The 24687-nt window shown below is 49.4% G+C and overlaps 1 protein-coding gene across 7 annotated transcripts in view; it reads left to right on the forward strand.

The window, feature by feature from the left end:
• The window catches only part of CEMIP (cell migration inducing hyaluronidase 1), a 160064-nt gene that overhangs the window by 61746 nt on the left and 73631 nt on the right, over positions 1–24687 (forward strand). Inside the window, exon 1 of one of the 7 annotated variants that reach the window (XM_059879302.1) lies at positions 4418–4498. The exons of the other annotated variants lie outside the window; for them this stretch is intronic. The gene's annotated coding sequence lies outside the window, so the exon portion shown is untranslated. Of the gene's footprint in view, positions 1–4417; positions 4499–24687 lie in introns of those variants that run through there. 7 annotated transcript variants of the gene reach the window in all.

Consider the following 24687-nt stretch of genomic DNA (forward strand, 5'->3'; position numbering starts at 1 on the left):
ACCCTCCTCCAGGGCCCAGACCCCACTGCAAGGCCTGTTGTCTTTGCCCTCTGCCTTGGTGCTTCCTCTAGGACTGTGGAAAGATAGTCATCTCTAAATATTTGTTTGGATTTTCTTCTGGAAGCTCCTTGAAGTGGGAATGAAATATCTGGTGATTCTGAAACAGGCTACCCCATCGGCAGGCCTGGTTCTGGCAGGACCCCCTACTGGCCCCAGGAGGGACACGGGCCATAACACTGGGACTGTTGGGGGCCCCAGCCTGGGGCCCTGGGCCCTGAAGCCCCTAAATGTTTGCCCAGGTGCCCTGGACACAGCAGCCTGGGCCATGCAAGGGAACGCTAGGGGGTCCAGGCCAGGAAGCCAGGGGTGGTTTTGGTTACATTAGAAATACCAGCAGGTTTCCTGGAGTGGACAGAGTCCTGTGGTCAAGAAGCAGGCAGGCTCGGAGGCAGGCTGGCTCCCCACGGAGTGGCCGCCTCGCTTCCACTCCATTAGCTGACAAAGCTGCCCTCTGTCCCCACTGGCCACAAATGGAGGAGGACAGAGCTTGTGGAAACATTCAAGCTGCTAGCCCACACCCCAGCCCAGCGTGGCTGTGAAGCTACTCCCTTCTCTTACAAGACGGGGAGAGACCATGCCCACAGTGAAGGAGCAACTGTAGCTCAGTGCCAGCTGATTGCTGCCATGTGGGAATTTGGCCCCAAGTTGCCAGATTTTCCAGTAAAGCTGAACATCGAGACACTTGTGTGAAATTTCTCAACTTCTAAAATTCTTAATGATGCTATGCAGTCTGAACGACACATCTGCAGGCCAGACCTGGTCCCTCAGCTGCCAATTAGTGTCCTCTGCTCTTGGCCTGGAGAATCCAAGTACTACCTAAGCAAAGGGTCTCCACGCAGGTGATGGGAGGAAGGTGGGATGGAGAGAAGGTTTGAAGAGGGGCCTTACAGTCCACAGGCAAGGAGTGCACCATCCTGCCTTCACTCCTCCACAAGGGTAGTGCTTGCATGCTAAGTTGCTTCAGTCATTTCTGACTCTTTATGACCCCATGGACTATAGCCCACCAGGCTCCTCTGTCCATGGGATTTTCTAGACAAGAATAGTGAAGTGGGTTGCCATTTACTTCACCAGGGGATTTTCCGGACCCAGGGATCAAAACTGAGTCTCCTATGTCTCCTGCATTGGCAAGCGTATTCTTTACCACTAGCACTACCTGGGAAGCCCCCAAAAGGGCCGAAACTGCTCCAATTCTTCTGCATCTGCCATCTTGGTGCAGTTATAGGGGTAGGAGAAGAGGGGAATGATTTCCAGAACTCGAACCTTGTTTCTCTTTCAGGCATTTCCAGTGGCACTTGGCCTGACCTTCTGTGGGTTTAGCTGATAAGATCTGCCAACGAGGAGGCTCTTTTCTCCCTCACTGCTCCCTTCTGTCCACAGCTTATATCCCATAGGTCTTTGTGGTCACCAGAGCCCTCCCCCCTAGGAGGATTGGCCAATGAGGAAGCTGCAAGGCTGGTGGCCAACCAATCAGAGCAGCTGACAATGTTGGTGGGAGAGGAGGCAATGGCAACCCACTCCACTACTTTTGCCTGGAAAATCCCATGGACGGAGGAGCCTGGTAGGCTGCAGTCCATGGGGTCGCAAAGAGTCGGATACGACTGAGCGACTTCACTTTCACTTTTCACTTTCATGCATTGGAGACGGAAATGGCAACCCACTCCAGTGTTCTTGCCTGGAGAATCCCAGGGATGGGGGAGCCTGGTGGGCTGCCGTCTATGGGGTCGCACAGAGTCAGACACGACTGAAGCGACTTAGCAGCAGCAGCAGCAGCTTAGGGGAAGAAAGCACAAGATTTAGAAACAGACAGATCTGGAGTCAATTCACAACTCTTCCTTTAATGAGCTACATGATCTTGAGACATTTACCAAATCTTCCTGCAACTCTCTTCCTTTCATCTGTAAAATGGGAATAGGAATTCCTCCCTGGAGGGGGTTAGATACAAAGATTATGGAAGATGCCTGACACAGTACATGGCACATATGTTAACAGCTAATCTATATTTGTCATTGATCTTCTCTCTCTTTTTTAATTTGTTTATTTATGGCTGCTCTAAATCTTCGTTGCTGCATGTAGGCTTCTCATTGTGGTGGCTTCTCTTGTTGCGGAGCATGGGCTTTAGGGCGCATGGGTTCAGTAGTTGTGTCTATGGGTTTAGTTGCCCCATGGCATGTGGGATCTTCACAGACCAGGGACCGAATCAGTGTTCCCTGCATTGAAAGGCGGATTCTTAACCACTGGAACTCCAGAGAAGTCTGTCATAGATCTTGATTTGAATTTTTAACAGAGGATACAATGCCATGTTCTAAGCAACCAACTTATAAACACACTTTTGGAACAAATAAGTTGGATACCATCTGCTCATGTTTTATAGATGTATTTCCATTTCATCTTTTACCTTCCTCTCTTTTAAATGAAACCATGATGGACTGAAAGGTAATAAATTATGCATAAAATATGCTTCCACTTTTCTCCTCTTCCTGTTTGGCCTCTCTCCACCCACCAAGACCTTTCCTCTGGTCTCCTATGTTCACTGACTCATCAGTCCAGCAAATATTTATTGAGTACACGTCTTGCTCCCTGCTCTCCAGGGGCCCATAGCCAGTGAAGGTGGCAGGTGGGCAGATGGATGACTGCAGCCAGGGTGGGGTAGAGGGAAGTTCATGGTGCTGGAGGAGCCTGGGGCAGGGGGGACGTCTGGCAGTCCCTGGAGTGAGGCTTGAGAGAAGATTGGGGCTGTGGAGGCAGGGATGGAGAAGAGATGGAGGCCAGAGACCTGCAGAGGGAGGATGAGAGGGATGCACTGGATACCACAGTGCCAGGGATGAGCAATGAGAAGAGCCAGGAGGAACCCTGGTTTCTGTTTAGATGCTTGGGTGGATACCACCAACTGGGCTTGAGAGCAGCAGAGGAAAAACGTTGCCCTGAGAAGTGTTAAGTTAGATGGTGCAGGGTGGCCTTTGAAATGTTGGTGTTAGGTAGAGTGATCCTGTTAGTGATAATAGTGAACCTGCTCTGTGCCAGAAAGCAAAGCAACTTCAATGGTCTCTCTTACTTCATCCTCACCATGGTCCCAGGAGAGCCAGATTCACTTTCTTGGTGAATATATAGTGAGATTCAGAAATATTAGATACTTGGGATTGACAGGTGTACACTACTATGTATAAAATAGGTAACTAATGAGAGCCTACTCTCTAGCATAAGGAACTCTACTCGGTGCTCTGTGGTGACCTGAATGGGAAGGAAATCTGAAAAAGAGGGGATATATATATACGTACAGCTGATTCACTTTGCTGTGCAGCAGAAACTAACACAACATTGTAAAGCAAATATGTGTGTGCTCGATCACTCAATTGTGTCACTTTTTGCGACCCCATGGACTGTAGCCCACTCCACTGTAGGCTCCTCTGTCCATGGGATTTCCCAGGCAAGAATACTGGAGTGGGTTGCCATTTCCTTCTTCAGGGAATCTTCTCGGCCTAGGGATTGAACCTGTATCTCTTGAGTCTACTGCACTGGCAGGTGGATTCTTTACCACCACACCATTTGAGAAGAAACTATATTCAATAAAAATTAACTTAAAAAAATGTTTATGGCTAGTATAAAGTCAGTGATGGTATTCACTTTCTCCTCAAAAATATATATGTTTTTAAAAAAAAGTCTAAAATTCCTTGTAGTCCCGTATCAGGTATACTGTGGCTTATGTTTTGGTCCCTCAAGTTAAATTACCGAGTTGTAAAGCAGTTCTTCCTCATAGAGATCTGTTTTCTTAAGAACAGCTTATAATAAATATTTTTAAAAGAAGAAAAGAAATGTAAGGTAATCAGCTGGTCCAGGGTCCCACAGTGAGCCAGCAATGTGAATCTGACTCAAGAGCCCAATTGTTCTTGGGTTTGTTCAACTGTCATTTACTGAGCACCTCCTGTGAGACTTCCCTGGGTGGCTCAGATGACACAGAATCTGCCTGCAATGCAGGAGACCCAGATTCGATCCCTGGGTCAGGAAGTTACCCCTAGAGAAGGAAACGGCAACCCACTCCAGTATTCTTGCCTGGAGAATCCCATGGACAGAGGAGCCTGGCCAGCTACAGCCCATGGGGTTACAAAGAGTTGGGCATGACTGAGCGACTAACCCTTTCACTTTCCTATGAGGCTGGTACATTTTGGTGCTCTGGGTGTATCAGTCAAGGGTATCTGCCCTTCTGTGGGTCCTGCAAGTGCCCCCTGTGCTGGGAGGTGGCTGGGCTGGGTGTGTAGACAATGCTTCTTCCAGGCTGGAGGTATGGTGGGTGTGCCTGCATGGTAGAGACAGCCCATCCTGCAGAGACTTTTATCCTGGGTCTCCTCTACCTGTCTCCTAGCATCTCCTCGGGGGCTCAGGAGAGAGGTCTGCTGCTCACCAGGAAGGAAAGTTACACTGCTGGTGGCATGGCCCTGGGAAGGTAAGAGACCTCCCCTTGTTCCGCCTGGACATGGGGAGGAATGAGACATGGCTTGTGGCCTCCCAGTGAACCAGGGACAGAGCCACTGAGCATGCAGCCTGTGTTTGCCTGCCTTCCCCTGGTTCAGGTCACTGACTCTCCACAGGGGCCTGTCCAGTGGGGAGCCAACCTCACATGCTCCCCTCCGAGGAAGGCAGGGGCCCCCAAGGCTGCCACCAGCAACCACTCGGGCAGGTTGGAGCAACCCAAGCCAACCTCCCTGGTACCCACAGCCTGCTCACCAGCAGCTGGTCAGTGGGTGTGGACTTCCTGCTCGAGTGACCCCGGCCACTCGTGTGCCACCTCCCTTCCTGGGGCTGAGCCACAGCTGCCTGAGCCCCCCAGGCAGCCTGAACCCCCTCCCTAAGGGCTCAGGGTGTCTCAGGCAGAAGAGCTGGCAGGGCTCCGTCCAGAAGCAGAGGCCGGTAAATAAGCCAAATGCCAGGATGTAGGGGCAGGAGGGGGTGGCAACAGCTGCGGGCCCCTCTTCCAGATTTAGCTAGGCCACTTCTCTGCCCGCTTCTTCCTCTCTGGGCTTTTTGGGTGGCCCTTGCCTCCACAGTGGGGGTGGAATCCTGAGACCCACCCCCAGAATGACTCACGGGCTGGCGCAGCCTGGAGAGGAATGTCTGCTCATTTCAGTGACGGCTTTTTTTTTTTTTAAAGCTAGTTGAACCTGAGCAGCTGCTCCATGGTGGGCTGGGGCCAGATGAGGCTGCCCCTCATTTCCTGGGTCCCCACCTGCCCTTCAGGGCCTGCCAGCACCAGGGAGCTTACCTGGTGACAGCAGAGAGTTTGGGGGTGATGGAGGCTGATCTGGGAGCCTGGTGAGGCTGGGGTGAGGAGTCAGTCAAGGCTGGGCTGGACCAGTCCTGGTGGGAGAGCAGGGGAGACACCAGACCCAGCTTCCCTGGTAGGCAGGGCCCAGGGCCCCAGAACCATCACATACCACGTCCAGTGCCTGTTTGTGCTTGAGAAAGAATGTCCACATCAGCTAGTCCACAATGTCCCAAAGATGAGTGATTTATGAAATGATTTCAAACATGGACAGACTTTAAAACATTTTTGTAGTAACGAGTGATTTGACACTGATTTATCAGAGGGTGAAGGTATTGTTTGAAGAGGAATAGATTTAAGATATGTATTAAGCAAATATTGTGTTCCAGCTGGTATATGTGCTATGCTAAGTCACCTCAATCATGTCCGACTCTTTGTGACCCCACAGACTGTAGCCCGTCAGGCTCCTCTGTCCATGGGATTCTCCAGACGAAAATACTGGAAGGGGTTGCCATGCCCTCTTCGAGCAGATCTTCCCAACCCAGGGATCAAGCCCCCGTCTCACATGTCTCTTGCATTGGCAGGCAGGTTCTTTATCACCAGCACCACCTGGGAAGTACCAGCAGGTATATAATTATTTCATAAAGAAAAAAACCTCAGGGATAAATCAGTGAGTAAACACTGGAAATGCTGGTTGCCATCTTCTCTTCTCTCTGGTTATCTGGTCTTCTGGTCTCCATCCAGGGAAGACAGGTGTTTGAGTAATGTTGCTATGAATTTGATTTTGGTTCAGTGGGACCAGGCCAGCATGTATTCCAGCCTTCAAGAGTTCTGTGGTGACTTGAGCTGTCACCTGCAATGGGGCAGGTGAGCCATAATGAGATAGAAAGTCCTGTCCGTGAGGCAGCTCGAGTCACTGGGTGTGACAGGCAGGGCAGGATTAGAGCCAGGAATGTGGGAGAAGGCCGAGGTTGTGGAGGCTCATGCAGCTGCACGCAATGACAGGGGAAGCCAAGAGACGTTCCAGGGCTGGCCCCTCCCGCTTCTGCCATTCAGATCTGGGTGAGCCCTTCCAAAACACCTCATCCCACCCATCCCATCAACAGCTCAGTCTGACCCCATCCTATGTGGGCACGCCCTCTGCTGCACCAACCCCACCCCGAAACCACTCCTGGAAGGTGACAGACAGGTGCCTCCTCTCCCCGCCTGCTCAGTCTGCATCACCACACGATATTCCTGCTTCGGGCCGGAACATGTGGAATGAGGAAGGACAGTTGATGGAGCAGCTTTTGCCTAATCCTTTTGCAGTATCAGTGGGTGCCTCCCCCTCCCACCCACTCACGCACACAGTGGGTGGGGGACCCACAGTCACGTGCTCACATAGTCAGCCCGCCAGGAGCACCCTTCCCCTCGCCCTGGTCACCTGCATCTTGCAGGTCTGGGTATCCTGAGGTTCTCCCTGCCCACCTCCTTGCCAGCCTACATTTGTCAGTACTTCTGTGTCCTCCTTCGTAGCATCCCATGTTTTTGCTTCACGTAACTATGTTGTTTGTTGTTATGCACTTGATTTTGTGACTATTTGATACACATTGGTCACCCCAAGAGACTGAACTTCAAGAGGATTAGGATCAAGGCTGTTTTGTTGAGTGTTGGTTACCCAGTGCCTGGATCAGAGCTGGACTATTGAATGAATGAGAGAACGGATAAATGGATGATAGACTTGGAGTTAGACAAGTTGAGATTTGAATCTTCATTCAGCTATTTCCTAGGTGAGGGCCTGTGAGCATCTCTCTGAGCCTCATCTCCATCTGTGCCTATGAACAGAAGCAAAATTGTTCACAGAGCTGTGCTGTTGAAAGCATTATAGTGATGCATGCAAATCACATATGCTATGCTATGCTAAGTCACTTCAGTCGTGTCCGACTCTGTGTGACCCAATAGACGGCAGCCACCAGGCTCCCCCGTCCCTGGGATTCTCCAGGCAAGAACACTGGAGTGGGTTGCCATTTCCTTCTCCAATGCATGAAAGTGAAAAGTGAAAGCGAAGTCGCTCAGTCGTGTCTGACTCTTAGCGACCCAATGGACTGCAGCCTTCCAGGCTCCTCCGTCCATGGGATTTTCCAGGCAAGAGTACTGGAGTGGGGTGCCATTGCCTTCAAGCCGAGTCCAATTTCATATTGTGATTCTTGTGATAATAATGATTGATGGCTCTAGTGTTTAATGAGTACTCATAAGTGTCCCATGATTCACAAGCACTCTCTAGAGCATGCCCATCCCCATTTTATAGATTAGAATACTGAGGCTGACTGGTCCAAAGACATATGGAGAGCAAGTGACAATGCCTAGGATTTTTTCTAACAGCTTTATTGAGATTTTAATTTACATGCCATAAAATTCACCTGGGGCCTCCTGGGTGGTGCTAGTGGTAAAGCATCCACCTGCCAATGCAGGAGACATAAAGAGACTCCGGTTCTATTCCTGGGTTGGGAAGATCCCCTGGAGTAGGAAATGGTAATCCATTTCAGTATTCTTCTTGCCTGGCTAATCCCATGGACAGAGGAGCCTAGCAGGCCACAGTCCATGGGTCCACGGGCTGCAAAAGAGTCAGACAAGACTGAGCAACCATAAAATTCATTTTTTTGAAGTGGCTTGAGATGGCCAAAAAAGTTCATTCAGGTTTTTTGTAACATCTTATGAAAAATAACCCAAATGAACTTTTTGACAAACCCCAAAAAATTCAGTAGTATTTACTATATTGACAGAGCTATGTACCTATCATCACTACCACTATCTATTTTTTGAACATTTGGTCACCCCAGTTAGCAGAGACCCTCCTCATTAGCAGTCGCTCTCCATTGTGCCTCCCCAGCCTATAGCGACCAGAAGCAGAACCTCCTCTGTCCCTGTGGACTTGCCTGTTCTGCTGCACTGGGTTTTAATGGCTGCACACAGAATCTTCCATCTTCCTTGGCGCATGAGGGATCTTTTAGTTGCGGCAATTGAACTTTCAGTTGTAGCATGTGGGATTTAGTTCCCTGACCAGGGATCAAACCTGGGCCCCCTGCATTGGGAATGTGGAATCTTAGCCACCTGACCATCAGGAAAGTCCAAGAGTTTGTATATTTTTAAATGCCCCGGCTGGTAATTATGTAGCTTTTGTGAACTAGTGACTAGTGAACTTCGGGCTGTGTGATTAAAACTACTACCATAAAGCAAACCTGAGCCAACAGAAGGCTTCCCGGGGTGAGGCAGAGCCTGGGCACTCCAGAATCCCCAGCAGCAACTGAGGACCACTTTGGGAGGATCCAGTGAGCTGAGCGCTGAGGAATTGATGCTTTCAAACTGGGGTGCTGGAGAAGACTCTTGAGAGTCCCTTGGACAGCAAGATCAAACCAGTCAATCCTACAGGATATCAACCCTGAATATTCATCAGAAAGACTGATGTTGAAGCTGAAGCTCCAGTACTTTGGCCACCTGATGCAAAAAGCTGACTCATTGGAAAAGACCCTGATGCTGGGAAAGATTGAGGGCAGGAGGAGAAGGGGGCGACTGAGGATGAGACGGTTGGATGGCATCACCGACTCAGTGGACATGGGTTTGAGTAAACTACGGAGATAGTGAAGGACAGAGAAGCCTGGTGTGCTGCAGTCCATGGGGTTGCAGAGTCAGACATGACTGAGTGACTGAACAGCAACAATAAGAGAGCGGAGAAGCCACTCGAGGTAGCAATCAGGTTTGGCAGTATCAGCTAGTTCCTCCCTTTCCTCTCCAGCAAGATGCACATCGTCTGCAGTTGGTGGCTGTGTGGTAATGCTGGTTGCCAGGAGCAGCAGCCGGCAGTGCCACTGAGAAGACAGGTCCTACTCCACGTGCTCAGAAAGACCCATTCAGAGCTCATCTCCCAGCATGTCAAAACCGCGGGCTTGTTCAGAGTGTTACAGAGTGACAGGACGCTGAAGCAGGATGTGAGTGCCAGCCGACCACGTGGCAGGTGCTAATCAGCCAGTCTGCCCAGACCGGAGAGACCAGAAGCAGCAAGTGTGGATAATGAGCTGCAGAGAGGTATGGCTCCTCCTGGGAGGCTCTCCGTGATTTTCCTGAGATGGTGATGTCAGCCACGTAGAGCTCTCCAGCCTGTATCCCCACCTCCTGCAGGGACAAAGAGGACTTGAAGCTCAAGTGGGGGGCTGCAGAGCTCTCCAAACAATGAATAGGATGATCTTCAGATCATTAAGAGGAAGATGACCCTGATAAAAGAGAAAATGGATTATTTAGCAGAAAGTTTGGAAAAATCCTGTGAGAGAGCCCTGTGTGGTCTGGGAGAGCTGACGGGGAGATCTCTGATTCTGGCCTCCAGTAGCCACGTGGCTTCCTCCTCCGGCCTCATCACCTGGCCTTCACCAGCGTTTTTCCTCCTGAGAATCCTGGAGAAGGGGCTGATGAGAGAGATTCGGTTCCCAGGCGACCACCCCTCAACTGTTCCTGCCCCCGTGCTCTCAGCTCTGACACCTTGGGTTGGCCTCACACAACCTGAGAGACACCTTGTAACACATTTACAGGCCCGTTGGCTCAGGAGCAGCTGGTGGGGAGGCAGAGGCCCCAGCCTGCCAAGACCTAAGCCCCTGGGGCCCGTTTCTCCTTGGCTGGGGCTCAAGCAGCAGCTGGCATTTCCAGGGAGGGAGATGAAGTTCTGTTCACATCCCCTGTGTGGGGGAGAATCTCTTCTGGGGTTACTCTTTCAGTGAGTATCTGTAAGAAAGGAAACCACCCCCTTGATATTCCTGGAGAGGATCGGAGACTCTTTGGAGAGTCCCACAAGCCTGGGGCCTGTGGGAGCTGGCAGCTGCAGGTGGAGGGGAGGCAGGCACCTGAGTTAGCAGGTGGTGGGCTTGGCTGGCGGCCAGGTGCTGGCGGGTGGATTGCGGGCCCCACACACAGGCACCAGGTGGGGACTTCAAATGCTCTGATGGCTTTGCTGGCCCAAAGGGCACAGGCTGACCATGGACGGGAAGGCTTGGGGCGGTGGGGAGCCTGGGCAGGAGGATGGGGTGGAGGAAGCTGCCATGCAGAAACTGGTTTCCCAGCCTCTGAAAGTGGGGCCCACCCTGCAGTGTGGGGTGTACTCACCTCAGAGGGGACTCTGCAGGGTCACCCCCGCTGAAGCCTGCTCCCAGGGCTCTCACAGTTCGTGTGGCCCCCGATGAGCTCACACACCCTCTCCCACGGCTTTGGGGACCTTTTAAACTGTATCTACAGCCCACACTGCTCTCCTGATCCCTGGATTTCCCCTCCTCCACACACACACACACAGCTGCCTGGCGCACATTACACTTGGCCGTGACGGCAGCTCCAATCCCACAGGCTCTTCCAGGCAGCTAAGAAATCTGCGCACCCTTCTCTTGGTGGGGGTCCCACCCAGGCCATGAACCCCTGAGTCATCCCAATCTCCTCCCTCTGGCTCACCCCACCTCCACCCCCCTGCACACAACAGGATGTTACCCATTCTGCCGGTGCCTGGCTTCCTTGCAGGCAGAAGCCAGATAATTGTGGCGGAGGAAGGTCACAAAGGATGTGGACTGTGTCTCTTAATTGGAAAGTTGGGTTTGGTTAAGAGGAGTGAGCAAGAGTTTATCAGGAAGCGAGGCATCAATTAGGGTCATTGGGAAGTCCTCAAAGTGAGGCAGAATGGAAATAGGCAGAAATAAGCAAGATAATATGAATGAGTAGGGGTACTTCCCTGAAAGTCCAATGGTTAAGATTCCATGCTGCCACTGCAGGGGGCATGGGCCTGATCCCTCGTTAGGGAACTAAGGGAAATAAAATTCTGTATGCCTTGCTGCTGGGCCAAAAAATAAAAAAGGACAAGGGAAAAAAAAACATCGGGTTTGAGCTTCCTCTGTCATATAGCGATTTCCCACTGTCTATCTATTTTGCATATGATAAAGCATATGTTTCAATGCTACTGTCTCGTTCATCCCACCCTCTCCTTCCCCAATTGTGTCCAGAAGCCTGTTCTCTATGTCTGTGTCTCCACTGCTGCCCTGCAAATAGCTTCATCAGTACCATCTTTCTAGATTCCATATATATGCATTAATATATGATATTTGTTTTTCTCTTTCTGACTTACTTCAGTCTCTAGAACAGGCTCTAGAAGGGTCATCCACCTCACTAGAACTGACTCAAATGCATTCCTTTTTATGGCTAAGTAATATTCCATTTATATATGTACCACAACTTAATCTATTCCTCTGTTAATGGACATCTAGGCTGCTTCCATGTCCTAGCTATTATGAATAGTGCTTCAGTGAACACTGGGATACTCTATGATAACCTAGAGGGATGGGATAGGGTGGGAGGTGCGAGGGAGGTTCAAGAGGGAGGAGACATATGTATAACTGTAGCTGATTCATGATGATGCCTGGCAGAAACCAACACACTATTGTAAAGCAATTATGCCCCAATTAAAAATGAAATTATATATATATAAGAATAAGTGGAAAAGGCATAGAAAGTATCAAGAGGTGAGACTGTGAGGGGCAGCTGGGGACCACTTCGTGAGGGGCTTCAGACATCAAAGGCTTTACAAGGGTGTAAAGTACAAGATGCCATAAGACTATTCTGGCAGCAGTGCAGTGGATGGGTCAGAAGGAGGAAGAGGTTGGGGACAGCAGGCTGGTCAGGAGGCCACTGTGAATGCTCAGAAAGGCAACACAGTGGTTCATGCCCATGATTGAAGAGATGATACTGATGTAAGAGGTCACTGCAGAATGTACTGTGGGTGGGATGGGCCCCCGAGCAAGACTGGGAGGAGGCACAGTTTGCTGGGCAGGAAAAGGTGCTGGTCTGGGAGTTCCCTGTGGTCCTCCCGAGAAAGCATCAGTTCCTTATGACAGTGGAGCGGGCAGAACAAAGGGCTTTCCTGGTGGTGCTAGTGGTAAAGAATCCACCTGCCAATTCAGGAGACATAACAGACCCAGTTTCAATCCCTAGGTCAGGAAGATACCCTGAAGAAGGAAATGGCATCCTTTTCCTTATGCCACTGGAGTGGCATACAACCCACTCCAGTATTCTTGCCTGGAGAATCCCATGGACAGAGGAGCCTGGCAGGCTACAGCCCATGGGGTTGCAGAGTCAGACATGACTGAAGTGACCGCATGCACACACGCAGCCAGAACAAAGACAATGGCTTGAAAACCAGACAATTTGGACCCTAGAAGAGACATATCACTTACCCATTATGTGAATTTGGACAAATCACTCAACCTCTGGGATATGGGAAGGGGTGGGCTAGTTAGTAAGTAAATAAATAGCCCAACGTCTGGCACATAGGAGATACTCAATGTGTCATTTGAATCAGAGTCAGAATCTTTGGGATTCAGTGGCTGTTTTCTATACTAATTTTTGGAAATTGGAGAGATACAAATAATAACTAATAGCAGTAATGGAATTAGTCAAGTCTTGAGGAAGGCAGTCTATTTTTATGGCACCAGAAATGTTCTAACTGGCTTACGGTCATTTCCTCTGGCACCATCTTCCTTTGTACTGAAACATGTTTTTAAAAAAAAAATCTTTTGTTCCATTCAAAGAAGGGCCTGACTCCTCCACTTTCATGTCATAGCATACTCTGAGGAATATTCTCATTCCCTTCCTTTTACCTTTTTGTGCCAGGGCCCTGGAGAAGAGCCAGGCAAGGTGGTGCTTATCTCATTTGCAGTCCTCAAAGAGAGAGAAGACAAAGAGTGTGCTGTGCTAAGTGTCTGGAAGCTGTTTATTTGATTTTTGGCTTGTCTTTGTTCCAACATGAATTGAACTGTAAACAAGTGGGAGCAGCTCCTAGTAGGTGCTGAAATAGCTGAGCAGTGAAATGCCCCCAGTGGCCCTCACTCACATCTGCCATCTCCATGAATCTTGCTAAGCTCACTCCTGTCCAGTCCTGAGATACAGAGACAGACAGAGGGCATTGCATCCTCTATCAATGCAAAGTCTTGGCCACCAGAAGTGGGGTTGTAGCAGCACAAGAGAGTCAATGGGAATAGGGTAGAAATCCATGCAGAAAACTGTGTTGTCTGCAAGATTCAAGGCCCATTTAAGACCTTAGGAGGGCAATGCCAGATCGTTCTTTTATGGGCTGACAAACTAAGACTCTTTTGTTGCAGGAACAGAAATTAAGTTGAGCTAAATTTAGCAAAAATGAAAAAAAAAATCAGAAGGGTTGGATTTCTTGTACGGACACAGAGGGTGTCTGCTAGAATCAAAGGCAGATAAAAAGCCAAACCTCAAGAAGGGACTGGACGAAAAGAAAATGAATCAGCTTAGCTTTGGTCAGTTGTCATCCCCCCGCCCCCTCCCCACCGGTCCAATCAGTCTGGTCTAGGATCTGGGACTTCTCTTTTTATATATATAAATAATTTTATTTATATATTTAGGATGCGCCAGATCTTTATGGGGCTTCCCTGGTGGCTTGGATGGTAAAGAATTCACCTACAATGCAGGAGACACTGGTTTGATCCCTGGGTCGGGAAGATCCCCTGGAGAAGGGAATGGCAACCCACTCCAGTATTCTTGCCTGGAGAATTTCATGGATGGAAAAGCCTGGCGGGCTACAGTCCATGGGGTCACAGAGAGTCAGACATGAGTGAGCAACTGACACTTTCACTGTCAGTTGGATCTCTGCTGCTTGGGCTTTTCTCTAGTTGCAGAGAGTGGGGGCTACTCTCCAGTTGCAGCGCACAGGCTTCTCATTGCCATGGCTTCTCTTGTTGCAGAGCATGGGCACTGGGGCATGTGGGCTTCAGCAGTTGCAGCAAGAGGGCTCAGTGGTTGTGGCACATAATAGGGACTGGATGCATGGACAGGTTGACTCATAGGAAACTACTATTTCTGAGGTTCAATATGGTTGAATAACACCAGTTTCATATTGTTCAACTGAACAGAGACATGTGTATGTTGAATTGCACTGGTACCTGGCTTTGAATCTTCATGATGGAACTTGGGGCAAATCGTGGGTTCCATGGGTGGGAAGGTCCTTCCTGACTCCAAGGTACTGGAAATACAACTTCCAGGTTGAATCCTAGGGGCAACAGTCGGAGGCAAGAAGAAGCTTAGTCATCAGAGAGCTCTGGGTCAGATGCTAGCCAGGCACAGCCCCCACTTGTGCAGGCCCTGGGTGAGTCAGGTAGACCTGCCCTGAGTTGATAGCACCACCTCCTCTCTGAGCCAACTCCCTCCCATTTAATGGTGAAAAAGCAAGGGGTAACTTTTTCCAACTGAAGCTTCTGGAAGATCTTAGGCAGCACAGCCAAACTGGGCTGAACCCAGGCCAGCATCCTGGGCTGCAGCGCAGCTCAGCAGAGGAAACCAGAGCCTGAGGTGGACACTCTTCCTGGCTGGGAACCAGGTGTGGGCAGCAGCTGAGGCCCCAGGGGACATGTCAGGCTTTGTGCAGTCCCTCCCCTTAAACTCCATCTTCAGTAGCATCCATCTGGCAAGAGGCCCGGGACTGACCTGCACACATGCCCGGGGTCCTGACTTCTCAGGGCAAGACTCTCAGAAGCATTCCTTCTGAAAGAGTGTCCGCTGTTTTCAGCAGATATGAATCAGTCACTGTTCTGCCCTTTCTGAGAGCACAGCTAGGAATGGAGGGTAGATTTTACAGCATGCTAACTGAAGAGCAGGGGCTCGCCTAAGCTCTTTGTGTACATTCTCTCTCTTAATTCTCTCAAAACCTCCTTTAGATGGAAGGGGCTAACAGCCTTGTGTGCTGGAAAGGAATCTTAGCCTAGAGCACTGAGCAGAGAGCATTTGAATGGGAAAGGGGAAAATGGGAAGGGGAAAAAATAATCCACAAGATACTATCATAAAATATTCTTAAGCCACTCCAAGGTTAAAAAGAAACCACAGAAATTTCCCAGAATTTCAGAGCCCCTTAGTGGATGGTAAGTCTTCCCTCATGGCTCAGACAGTAAAGAATCTGCCTGAAATTCAGGAGACCTGGGTTCAATGGTTGGGTTGAGAAGATCCTCTGGAGAAGGGAATGGCAACCCATTCCAGTATTCTTGCCTGGGAAATCTCACAGACAGAGGAACCTGGCAGGGAATAGTCCATGGGGTCGCAGAGACTCAGACACAACTGAGCAACTAATGCTTTCAGCAGTCATAAGAACTATAGATTCATGTAACAGTGTGAATGAACCCCAGAGGTGTTGGAAAAAAAGGTTCACCCAAAAGACTGCTTCTTGGATAATTCCTTTTATATGATCTTCTAGAACAGGCAAAACAAATCTGTGGTTGGGTTCTGATATTTCTCTGCTAGAGCAGTGGTTGCCTCTTGTGAAAGGGAATTAACCTGGACAAGGCACAAGAGAACTTTCTAGGGGAATGGTAACGTTCTGTACCTTAGTAGGTGCTTGGGTGATGCAGGTATATGCTTTGTCAAAACTCAGCAAACCTACATTTAAGGTTTGTGTGCTTCGTTACATATAAACTTTACCTCAAAAGATTAAAAAAATTAGATAAATATTGAGCTTTATTATTAACTAACTGCATGCTGAAGCAGTTGATGGGTAGTGTACCAGTGCTTACAATTTGCTTTGAAATTAAACTATAAAAATAAGGTTGATTTCTTGGAGTATTACTTAGCCATAAAAAGGAATGCATTTAAGTCAGTTGTAATGAGGCGGATGAGCCTAGAACCTGTTATACAGAGTGAAGTAAGTCAGACAGAGAAAGATAAATATCGTATTCTAACACGTATATACAGAATCTAGAAAAATTGTACTGAAGAATTTATTTACAGGGCAGCAATGGAGACACAGACATAGAGAATAGACTTATGAACATGGGGAGAGGGGAGGAGAGGGTGAGATGTATGGAAAGAGTAACATGGAAACTTACATTACCACATGTGAAATAGATAGCCAATGGGAATTTGCTATATGGCTCAGAAAAATTAAGCAAGGCCTCTGTATCATTCTAGAGGAGTAGGATGGGGAGGTAGATGGCAGGGAGGTTCAAAAAGGAGGGGATATATGTATACCTATGGCTAATTCATGTTGAGGTTTGACAGAAAACAACAAAATTCTGTAAAGCAATTATCCTTCAATAAAAAAGTAAATTAATTTTAAAAAGTAAGGCTGATTTCTAAATGGATAGAGAGATGATGAACAGATAGCTATGTGATAAGGCAAATAGAACAGTGTCTTACTAGCAGCATTTAGGTTGCGGGTATGTTGCTGTTTGCTGTGAAATTCTTTCAACGTGGCTGTGTTTGAAATTTTTCACAGTAGTGTTGGGGACATGCAATGATGTGGAGCCCTGGGGTCCCCTAGTGGTGAAGCAGAGGGGGTCCCCAGAGCTCAGAGCTTGTCCTAGAGCTCCTCCCAGCAGGCACCATCCACCATTTTTCCATCCTTATTCACCACTGTCACAATTCTCATGTGGGACCCAGTTCTGAATAAGCACAAAAATACACATCTCCCTGGCTCTCCCTGTACAGAAAACAAAACAAAACAAAACAAAACCAGAGGCCCAGAGAAGCCTTGCCCAAGTTCTCCCAGGACTGCTGATCTCTAGTCATTTCTCCACATCAGGTTTATCGGAGCCCATTTCCCCCCAAGATCACAGGCTTTTGTTTCCTAGCCTGGAGCGCTGAATCACACCTGTGCACAGGAATACAGGTAACCGATCCCAGGCGTGAGGAGTCAGTGACACATGGGGCAGTAAAACAAACCTGGGCTGGGACTCCGCCTGGCGTCAGCTCCCTTATGTGTATTTGAAGTCATAGGAAACCAGAGCAGTTTCTACAAATAAATAACCCAGGGAGAGACAAGCCCTCAGATCAAAGGAGGACTCTGGCCCAAACTTGAACCACAACCAAGCATGCTCCCTCGACTCCAATCTGGCGGGCAGAGAGAGGAGTGGAGAAGGCCTATCGGCTGTGCAAACATTCCCCGTCTCTGCCCTTCCTGGGTTTGTGTGAGCCTGAGAACGGGAGCTGGGAGGAAGGCTGTGCTCTCTGAACTGCGGCCAGGCCCTGCCTCAGGACATTCCAGCCTGGCTTCCAGACACAGCAGGTGCCAGCACATTGGCCTCTTGTTGTGTCCGAACCTAGGGGGCTCCCCTGTGGGCCGCACGCTAGTCTCAGGGCTCTCACATCAGCCCTCTGGGGCCCCTGGCCCTTTGTGGAAACTTTCACAGCCCACCTCCCTTGTCCTAAGTCTGGTGGCCCTGATGGACCACTAAATATTGGGCTTCCCAGGTGGCATGGTGGTGAAGAATCTGCCTGCAAAGCAAGAGATGTGGGTTCCATCCCTGGGTTGGGAAGATCCCCTAGAGGAGGGCATGGCAACCCACTCCAGGATTCTTGCCTGGAAAATCACATAGACGGAGAAGCCTGGCCGGCTATAGTCCATAGGATTAGAAAGGGGTGGACACACCTAGGGACTAAACAACAGCAATGAGAACCTACTGTACAGTGCAGGCAACTCTTCTCAGTGCTCTGTGGTGATTTAAATGGGAAGGAAATCCAAAAAGAAGGGGATTATGTATACGTATAGCTGATTCACGTTGCTGTACAGCAGAAACTAACACAACACTGTAAAGCAACTATACTCCAATGAAAATTAATTTTAAGAAAAGGGAAGGGGTTTCCATCAATTGTTGTTCTGCAAATAGCTGTGATTCTGGTATGCTCATGAGAGGAGATTAACTCAGGGTCTTTGTAGTCTGCCCTCCTGGCTGACTCCATCTGGGCTTTAACTGAGACCTGACGATTAGTGGAATGGAGGATAACATTCCAAGGACTGCATGCAAAGAAGTCCTGGGGCAGGAAGGAAGCTTGGCATCTTCAGAGGAAATGATGAAGTGGCCATGGGGGCAGGAATGGGGCCTGGTGTGAGAGCATGTTGATGAGGAGGCTAGGCTGTGCAGGGCTGGACGAGGAGTTTGGACTTCATCCTACATTCAATCGGAGCCATTAGAGGGTTTTACACCAAAACATGTCATGCTTTGGCACACTGGCTGGTCTGTGGGTGATGGACTGGGGTGGGGGTGGGGAGCAGGCTGCTAGGTGGTTCTTGTGGAATCCTACAGAAAAGTCCTGGACCACGGTGGTGGCAGTGACTATCTTTTTTCCTAATGTGAGTCACCCTTCCTAGGGACACACAGGTTTGGGGGGAGGGCGTGCACAATTGGAGAAAGGAAATCTCTTTTCCCAGAAAACTCATTTGAGGCCTCATCTATGAACATGGACACTTTATGAGAGCAAAGAGACTTGTAAGAATCAACCTTCATCTTGCCCTCCCCTTTGGGCTCCTTAGGATTGTTTTTCTATAGCAAATGTCAGAGACACAGCTCAAGTTGGCTTAACCAAAAAGGAACTTTATTGGCTCAGGTAGCTGAGAAGTCCGGGGACAGGACTAGCTTCAGGCAGAGTTGGATCTGGGTGCCCAAGTGCTGTCTCTCTCCAGGGCTAGGTTCTGTCTGCTCTGTACAAGCTTCATTGTCAGGCAGGCTCTCCCTGCACTGAAGCCAGGATGGCTCCAGCAGTTCCCAGCTTGTCAGCCACCGTAGGATGAGAACCAGCTTTCCTAGTTCTTTGTCTCGGGTCATGTGACCACCCCTGAACCAATCACAACAGCCAGGGAGCTGAGCATGTTCATTTGCCAGGCTGGGTCACATGTCTACCTAGGGAACCAGGGTGACTGAATCGGCCCCACTTGAACCACAGGGACTGAGAGTGAGGGAAGATGTAGTTCCCTATAGGGTGGTGGTGGTTGTTGTCCAGTCACTCAGTCATCTCCAACTCTTTGTGACCCCATGGACTATAGCCCGCAAGACTCCTCTGTCCTCCACTGTCTCCCGGAGTCTGCTCAAATTCATGTCCATTGAGTCAGTGATGCTATTTAACCATCTCATTCTCTGTCACCCCCTTCTCCTCCTGCCGTCAATCTTTACCTTCACTCATGGACCTAACATTCCAGATTCCTATGCAATATTGTTTCTTTACAGCATCAGACTTTACTCTCACCCTGACACATCCACACATGAGCATTGTTTCTGCTTTGGCCCAGCCGCTTCATTCTTTCTGAAGCTATTAGCAATTGCCTTCACTCCTCCCCAGTAGTATATGGGACACCTTCTGACTTGAGGGGAACTCATCTTCTGGTGGCATATCTTTTTGCCTTATCATACTGTCCATGGGTTCTCCAGGCAAGACTGCTGGAGTGGGTTTCCATTTCCTCCTCCTGTGGACCACGTTCTGTCAGAACTCTTCACTGTGATCCGTCCATCTTGGGTGGCTCCGCACAGCATGGCTCCTAGCTTCCCTGAGTTACACAAGCCCCTTTGCCACAACAAAGTTGTGATTCATGAAGGGGTCCCTATACAGCAGGCCTTTTTAAGCCAACCCCACCTGACTGGATAATTGATGAAGCGCGGAACCAGGCGGGCCCTGCTGTGACAAGAGGCATTGTCTCTGTCCTGGGTGTGTGGTTTCCTGCCATCCTCTATCTTCCCCCCTGAGCTCCAGCTCCACCTAGCACCATCCCCCTGGTGGGTCCCTCTGCCTGGATTCCTTCCAGAACCCCTGCCCTGTCCCTTTCTTCAGGTGTCACCTTCTCAGTGAGAACTTCCCTAACCATCCACATAATTTAGCAGCTTCTCCCCACCTCATCTGCTTGACTTTTCTCTATGGCTCTTGACAGCATCAAACACATATAGGATGCTCTTATTTGTTCTTTATTCCTTCTCTGCTCCCACTCACCCCCAGTAGACTAAGCTCTAACCTAACCCAGGGCAGGGTCTTTTCCTGAGTGGTTTCCTCTGTAGTCCAGCGTCTAGAACCAGCATACAGGAGGCCCTCAATAAATATGTGTTGGATTCATCCAACTCCAACAGAGTCCTCTGGGCGGCACTCTGGTTCTCGCCCATCCCTCCCCTCCGTCCCAGCCAGCAGCATCCTTATAAAATACTTGTGTTCCCCTGGCTCCTCTGCTCTGCCAGTGTCCCCCACCCCCAACCCCAGCTTTCAGGATAAAGTCCAGACTCCTGAATGTCACTCTGAAGGTGCTTCAGGTCTCGCGCTCTGTTTGTTTCTGCCGTGCCTTGGTGTGGGCTGCACCCTCCCCCTTATTTAGCATGGATTTTCTGCTCTTTGAAACAAAGGTATTTGTGGGATCGAGCCAACATGTCTCCCTGTGGAGGATGGATAGGAGGGGGCCAGCAGATATCCCAGGAGGTGGTGGTGGTGGTGGTGGGGCTGGGGCATTTTCACAGCAATCTTTCTGGAGTCTCAGACTCAAGTGGGCACATCTATGGGGCAACCGCAGGTCAGGAGAAGTGCCACACCAACTGCTGATGCTAGTATTTTAGGTTAAAAAACACAGCAGATGAAGTGTTTCTGGCTACAATCACTTATCCAGCTAGAACAGTGGCTACCACCCACCGGGAAGGTGTGGAGCCCGTGGTCTGACACAGGCAGCTCCATGTTCTGACTCTGTCCTGGGAGAGGATGCCCTTTGAGGGTCACTGGACTCTGATCAGGCTGCTCTGAGCACCACCTGACTTTCCAGCTGCCAGCCTCGGGGGTGCACAGGGTTCTGATGGCTGTACCTCAGGGCATTTGCCCGGGACAGGGTGCAAAGGACCAAAGCCCCACAGCCAGGCAGCATCCCAGGCTCCCTGATGAGCTTTCCTTCTGCAAGGAGAGGAGCGTCAGCTGGTGGGACTACTGTGCCTTCTGTGGTTTGTGACCTGCAAAGCCAGAGTTGGAACCCAGCTCAACTTGTCCTTGATGTGGCAGTTCCTGGCTTCCCAGGTGGCTCTACTGGTAAAGAATCCACCTGCCAATGCAGGAGACAAGGGTTCAATCCTTGGGTCAGGAAGACCCCCTGGAGAAGGAAATGGCAACATATTCCAGTATTCTTGCCTGGGAAATCCCATGGACTGGCAGGCAACAGTCCATGGGGTCTCAAAAGAGTCAGACACGACTTAGCGACTAAGTTACAATGACCTGTCCCCTCAAACCTACTTACATCTACTGATTATCTACTAATGTATAAGGAGATGAAAGAGGCTGAGGAGGCTGGAGTGGGCTGGTGGAATGTACCCTGTCTTTCCAGGTGGGGATTGCTTATCTGTGGCCCCATCTGATGAACTGGTAAGACCAGATAGATGCCCAGTGGCAGGGAAGGGCAATCTTGGGAGGCTTCTGGGAGACCAATCTTGTAATGGCAGAAAGCATCATGTGCCCTGTGGACTCAATGTTGGGGCCAAAGGGACAAGGTAGAGGGGGGCCCAGCTGGCCTAGCAGGGTGCTTTCTCCCCACACCTGTATGCATGGAAAGAACTGGGACACAGGACACTTGGGTTATTTTATTTATTTTTTTAATCTTTTGGCCATGTCACACGGCCTGCAGGATCTTAGTTCTCTGACCAGGGATGAAACCCATGCCCCCTGCATTGGCAGCCTGGAGTCTTAACCGCCAGACCACAAAGGAAGTCCTGGGTTATGTTTAGAGTAGGCACTGCCCTCTCCAGAGAGTTCTGGGTTTGCTGGAAGAAGCCAGCATCCTTGGCTGCAGCCTCTGGGCACCTCAGGCAGTGGCAGAGGCAGGCTGGCCTTGGACTTGGTGAGTCTTGGGAGAAGCACCCATATCAGTAATCTGACTTCCTGTCTTCCTCCATGATCATAGGGCAGAAAACCAGTTTTAACCAACAAGGACCTATTGTCGAGCACAGGGAACTCTGCTCAATGTCGTATGGCAGCCTGGGTGAGAGGGGAGTTTGGGGGAGAATGGATACATGTATATGTATGGCTGAGTCCCTTTGCTGTCCACCTAAAACTATCACAACATTGTTAATCAGCTATGCATGTCGCTTCAGTCATGTCTGATTCTTTGCAGCCCCATAGACTGTTGCCTACCAGGCTCCTCTGTCCATGGGATTCTTCAGGCAAGAATAATGAAGTGGGTTGCCATGCCCTCCTCCAGAGGATCTTCCTAAACCAGGGACCGAACCTGTGTCTCTCAAGTCTCCTGCATTGGCAGGCGAGTTCTTTCACCACTAGCACCACCTGGGAAGACCTTAATCAGCTATACTCCAATACAAAATTTAAAAGTTTAAAAAAAAGAAAACCAGTTTTAAGAGGGAAGTTACTCTTTTTTTCCTCAATTGAGGGCAAGCCTTAAAAGGATGTTTTGAAAAAGAGTTATAATTTAAAAACATATTGGCTTGTTCAGTGCCTCCAGTTTCTGCTTCAGCACTCCCACCTGTTTTTTCAGAGAGCATTGGACACAGAGCCCAAAGTCACAGAGCAGGCAAACCTCCAAGTGGGTTGTTCCTCCAGCAATCTCTGGGCAAACCCATTTGTTCATTGTCCACATCCAGTGGGCAGCCACTGTGTGCCAGGGTGTAGGAAAGAAAAATGGGTTTATGTAGTGGCCACCTTTCAGGAGCTTGTAGCCCAGTGTGGAAGACATCGAGGTGCTCCAAAGATAGAATGAGAGAATTTGAAGAAAGGTTTGATCAGTAAGCTGTGGATGAAGAGGAAGAAGCAATTGCTGTAGACTTTAGGGCCAGGGGCAAATTCCTCAGGGGAGGTAGACAGGGAATCTTAAAACAAACTGCCAATCTCCAAAGGTCAAGTGTGGCATCTGGAAGCATGGTGGTAGAGAAAAAACATTTTAGTCAAGGAGTTAACAGAGCATGCGCGAGTCCGTCCGGGGTCAGCAGGAAGTTGGTGTAACAGTCTGGGACCAAGAACAAGTCTGCTTTCTTCTTTTGTGTGTGTGTTGTTTTAATATTTATTTGGCTGTGCCAGGTCTTAGTTGCAGCATGCAGAATCTTCAGTTGCAGCACGTGAACTCTGAGTTGTGGCATGTGGGATCTAGTTCCCGGACCAGGGATCCAACCCAGGCTCCCTGCATTGGGAGTGAGGAAACTTAGCCATTGGACCGCCAGGGGAGTCCCGCACAGATCTGCTTTGAGTACTATTTCCTTCTCCCCATTTGCCACCTTCCCAACAGACCCCCTCACCCCACAGATGTTGTGTCTTGATCCATGGAATCTTTCAGAAGAGTGGTAATTTAATAGTGGGGAATGTCAATAAGTCATCTTTTATTTATTTATTTTTGTCTCCCTCCTCTTCCCTTTTGGGAGCTCTGTTTTGCTTGAATCTGAGTCATAAGCCAAGCCCTTGTGAAATAAAACATGAACCAAACAACCAACCCAAAGGACTTCCTCCTCCTGGGTCTCAGAGGGGGCAGCCATCTCCCCTACCTGGCCAAAAATCTTAAAAAAAAAAATTATTTGGCTGCGCTGGGTCTTAGTTGGCACTCAGGGTCTTAAGTTGTGACATGAGAACTCTTAGTTGCATGTGTGGGATCTTAATTCCCCAACCAAGGACTAAACCTGTGCCCCCTGCACTGGAAGGCGGATTCTTAATCACTCTACTAACAGGGAAGTCCCTCGTACTTTTTCTAATAAGAAAGCTATTTCAGGACCCAAGGCCTGCCATGTCTGCCACACTTCACATTGTCCAGGCAGAACTTTTGCCCAGAGCCCAGGGTGGGGTGTCCACTAGGTCATATTTGTACTTTTCCCCCAGCTCCATAAACACGTCACTCCACTGGGCATGAGTTTCCTATGTAAAGTCCTCTGTGTTGAGCTTTTGAGAAAGCATTTTTGTGTAGCGGTACCTCTCAGGGAATGGCATAGCACTACCCATCTGTCAGTGAAAGAGGTAAAAATCCCATTTTAAGTCAGGCCAATGACTGGCTGCATCAGGCATTGAAGGGAAACCAGACAGGGATGATGGTGATAAACTGACATATGGCAGCTTCCAGTCCAGCAGACCACTCACTTTCCCTGTATCTCTTCATCCATCTAGTACCCTTGAAAGGAAGCTGCAAGGATTCCCCCATTTTACAGCTGAGGAAATGGAGGCTTGACGGTTAAATGAATGGTGAAGTTCACCCACAGCTCCTAAATGGGAGATCTGAGGCTTAAATTTGGATCTTGTCACACAGCCTGCGTGCTTAGCCAAGGCATTCTCAAGCATTCCTGAGGTTGACACTTAACTGGTGGTTGACAAGTGTCTCTGGACTGAGTTGATTCTCTGAACTGGTGGTTCTTGAGCAACATCAGAATCCCTGGAGGGCTTGTTAAAACACAGATGGCTGGCCCACCCCTGGAGTTTGAATCAGTCGGTCAGTAGGTCTGCAGTGGGGCTGAGAATCTGAGGTTCTGAAAGGTGGAGTCAAGAATGCCACCGTAAAAACTGTTGCTCTGAACCGTCTCAAAGCTCACTCTAGTTTGGTCTTCTAAACCACTCTGAGTATCGAGGCTCTAAATTCGAAGTTTCTACAATGATGGAAA

This window comes from Bos taurus, chromosome 21 (assembly GCF_002263795.3).
Source record: "Bos taurus isolate L1 Dominette 01449 registration number 42190680 breed Hereford chromosome 21, ARS-UCD2.0, whole genome shotgun sequence".
Classification (NCBI taxonomy): domain Eukaryota; kingdom Metazoa; phylum Chordata; class Mammalia; order Artiodactyla; family Bovidae; genus Bos; species Bos taurus.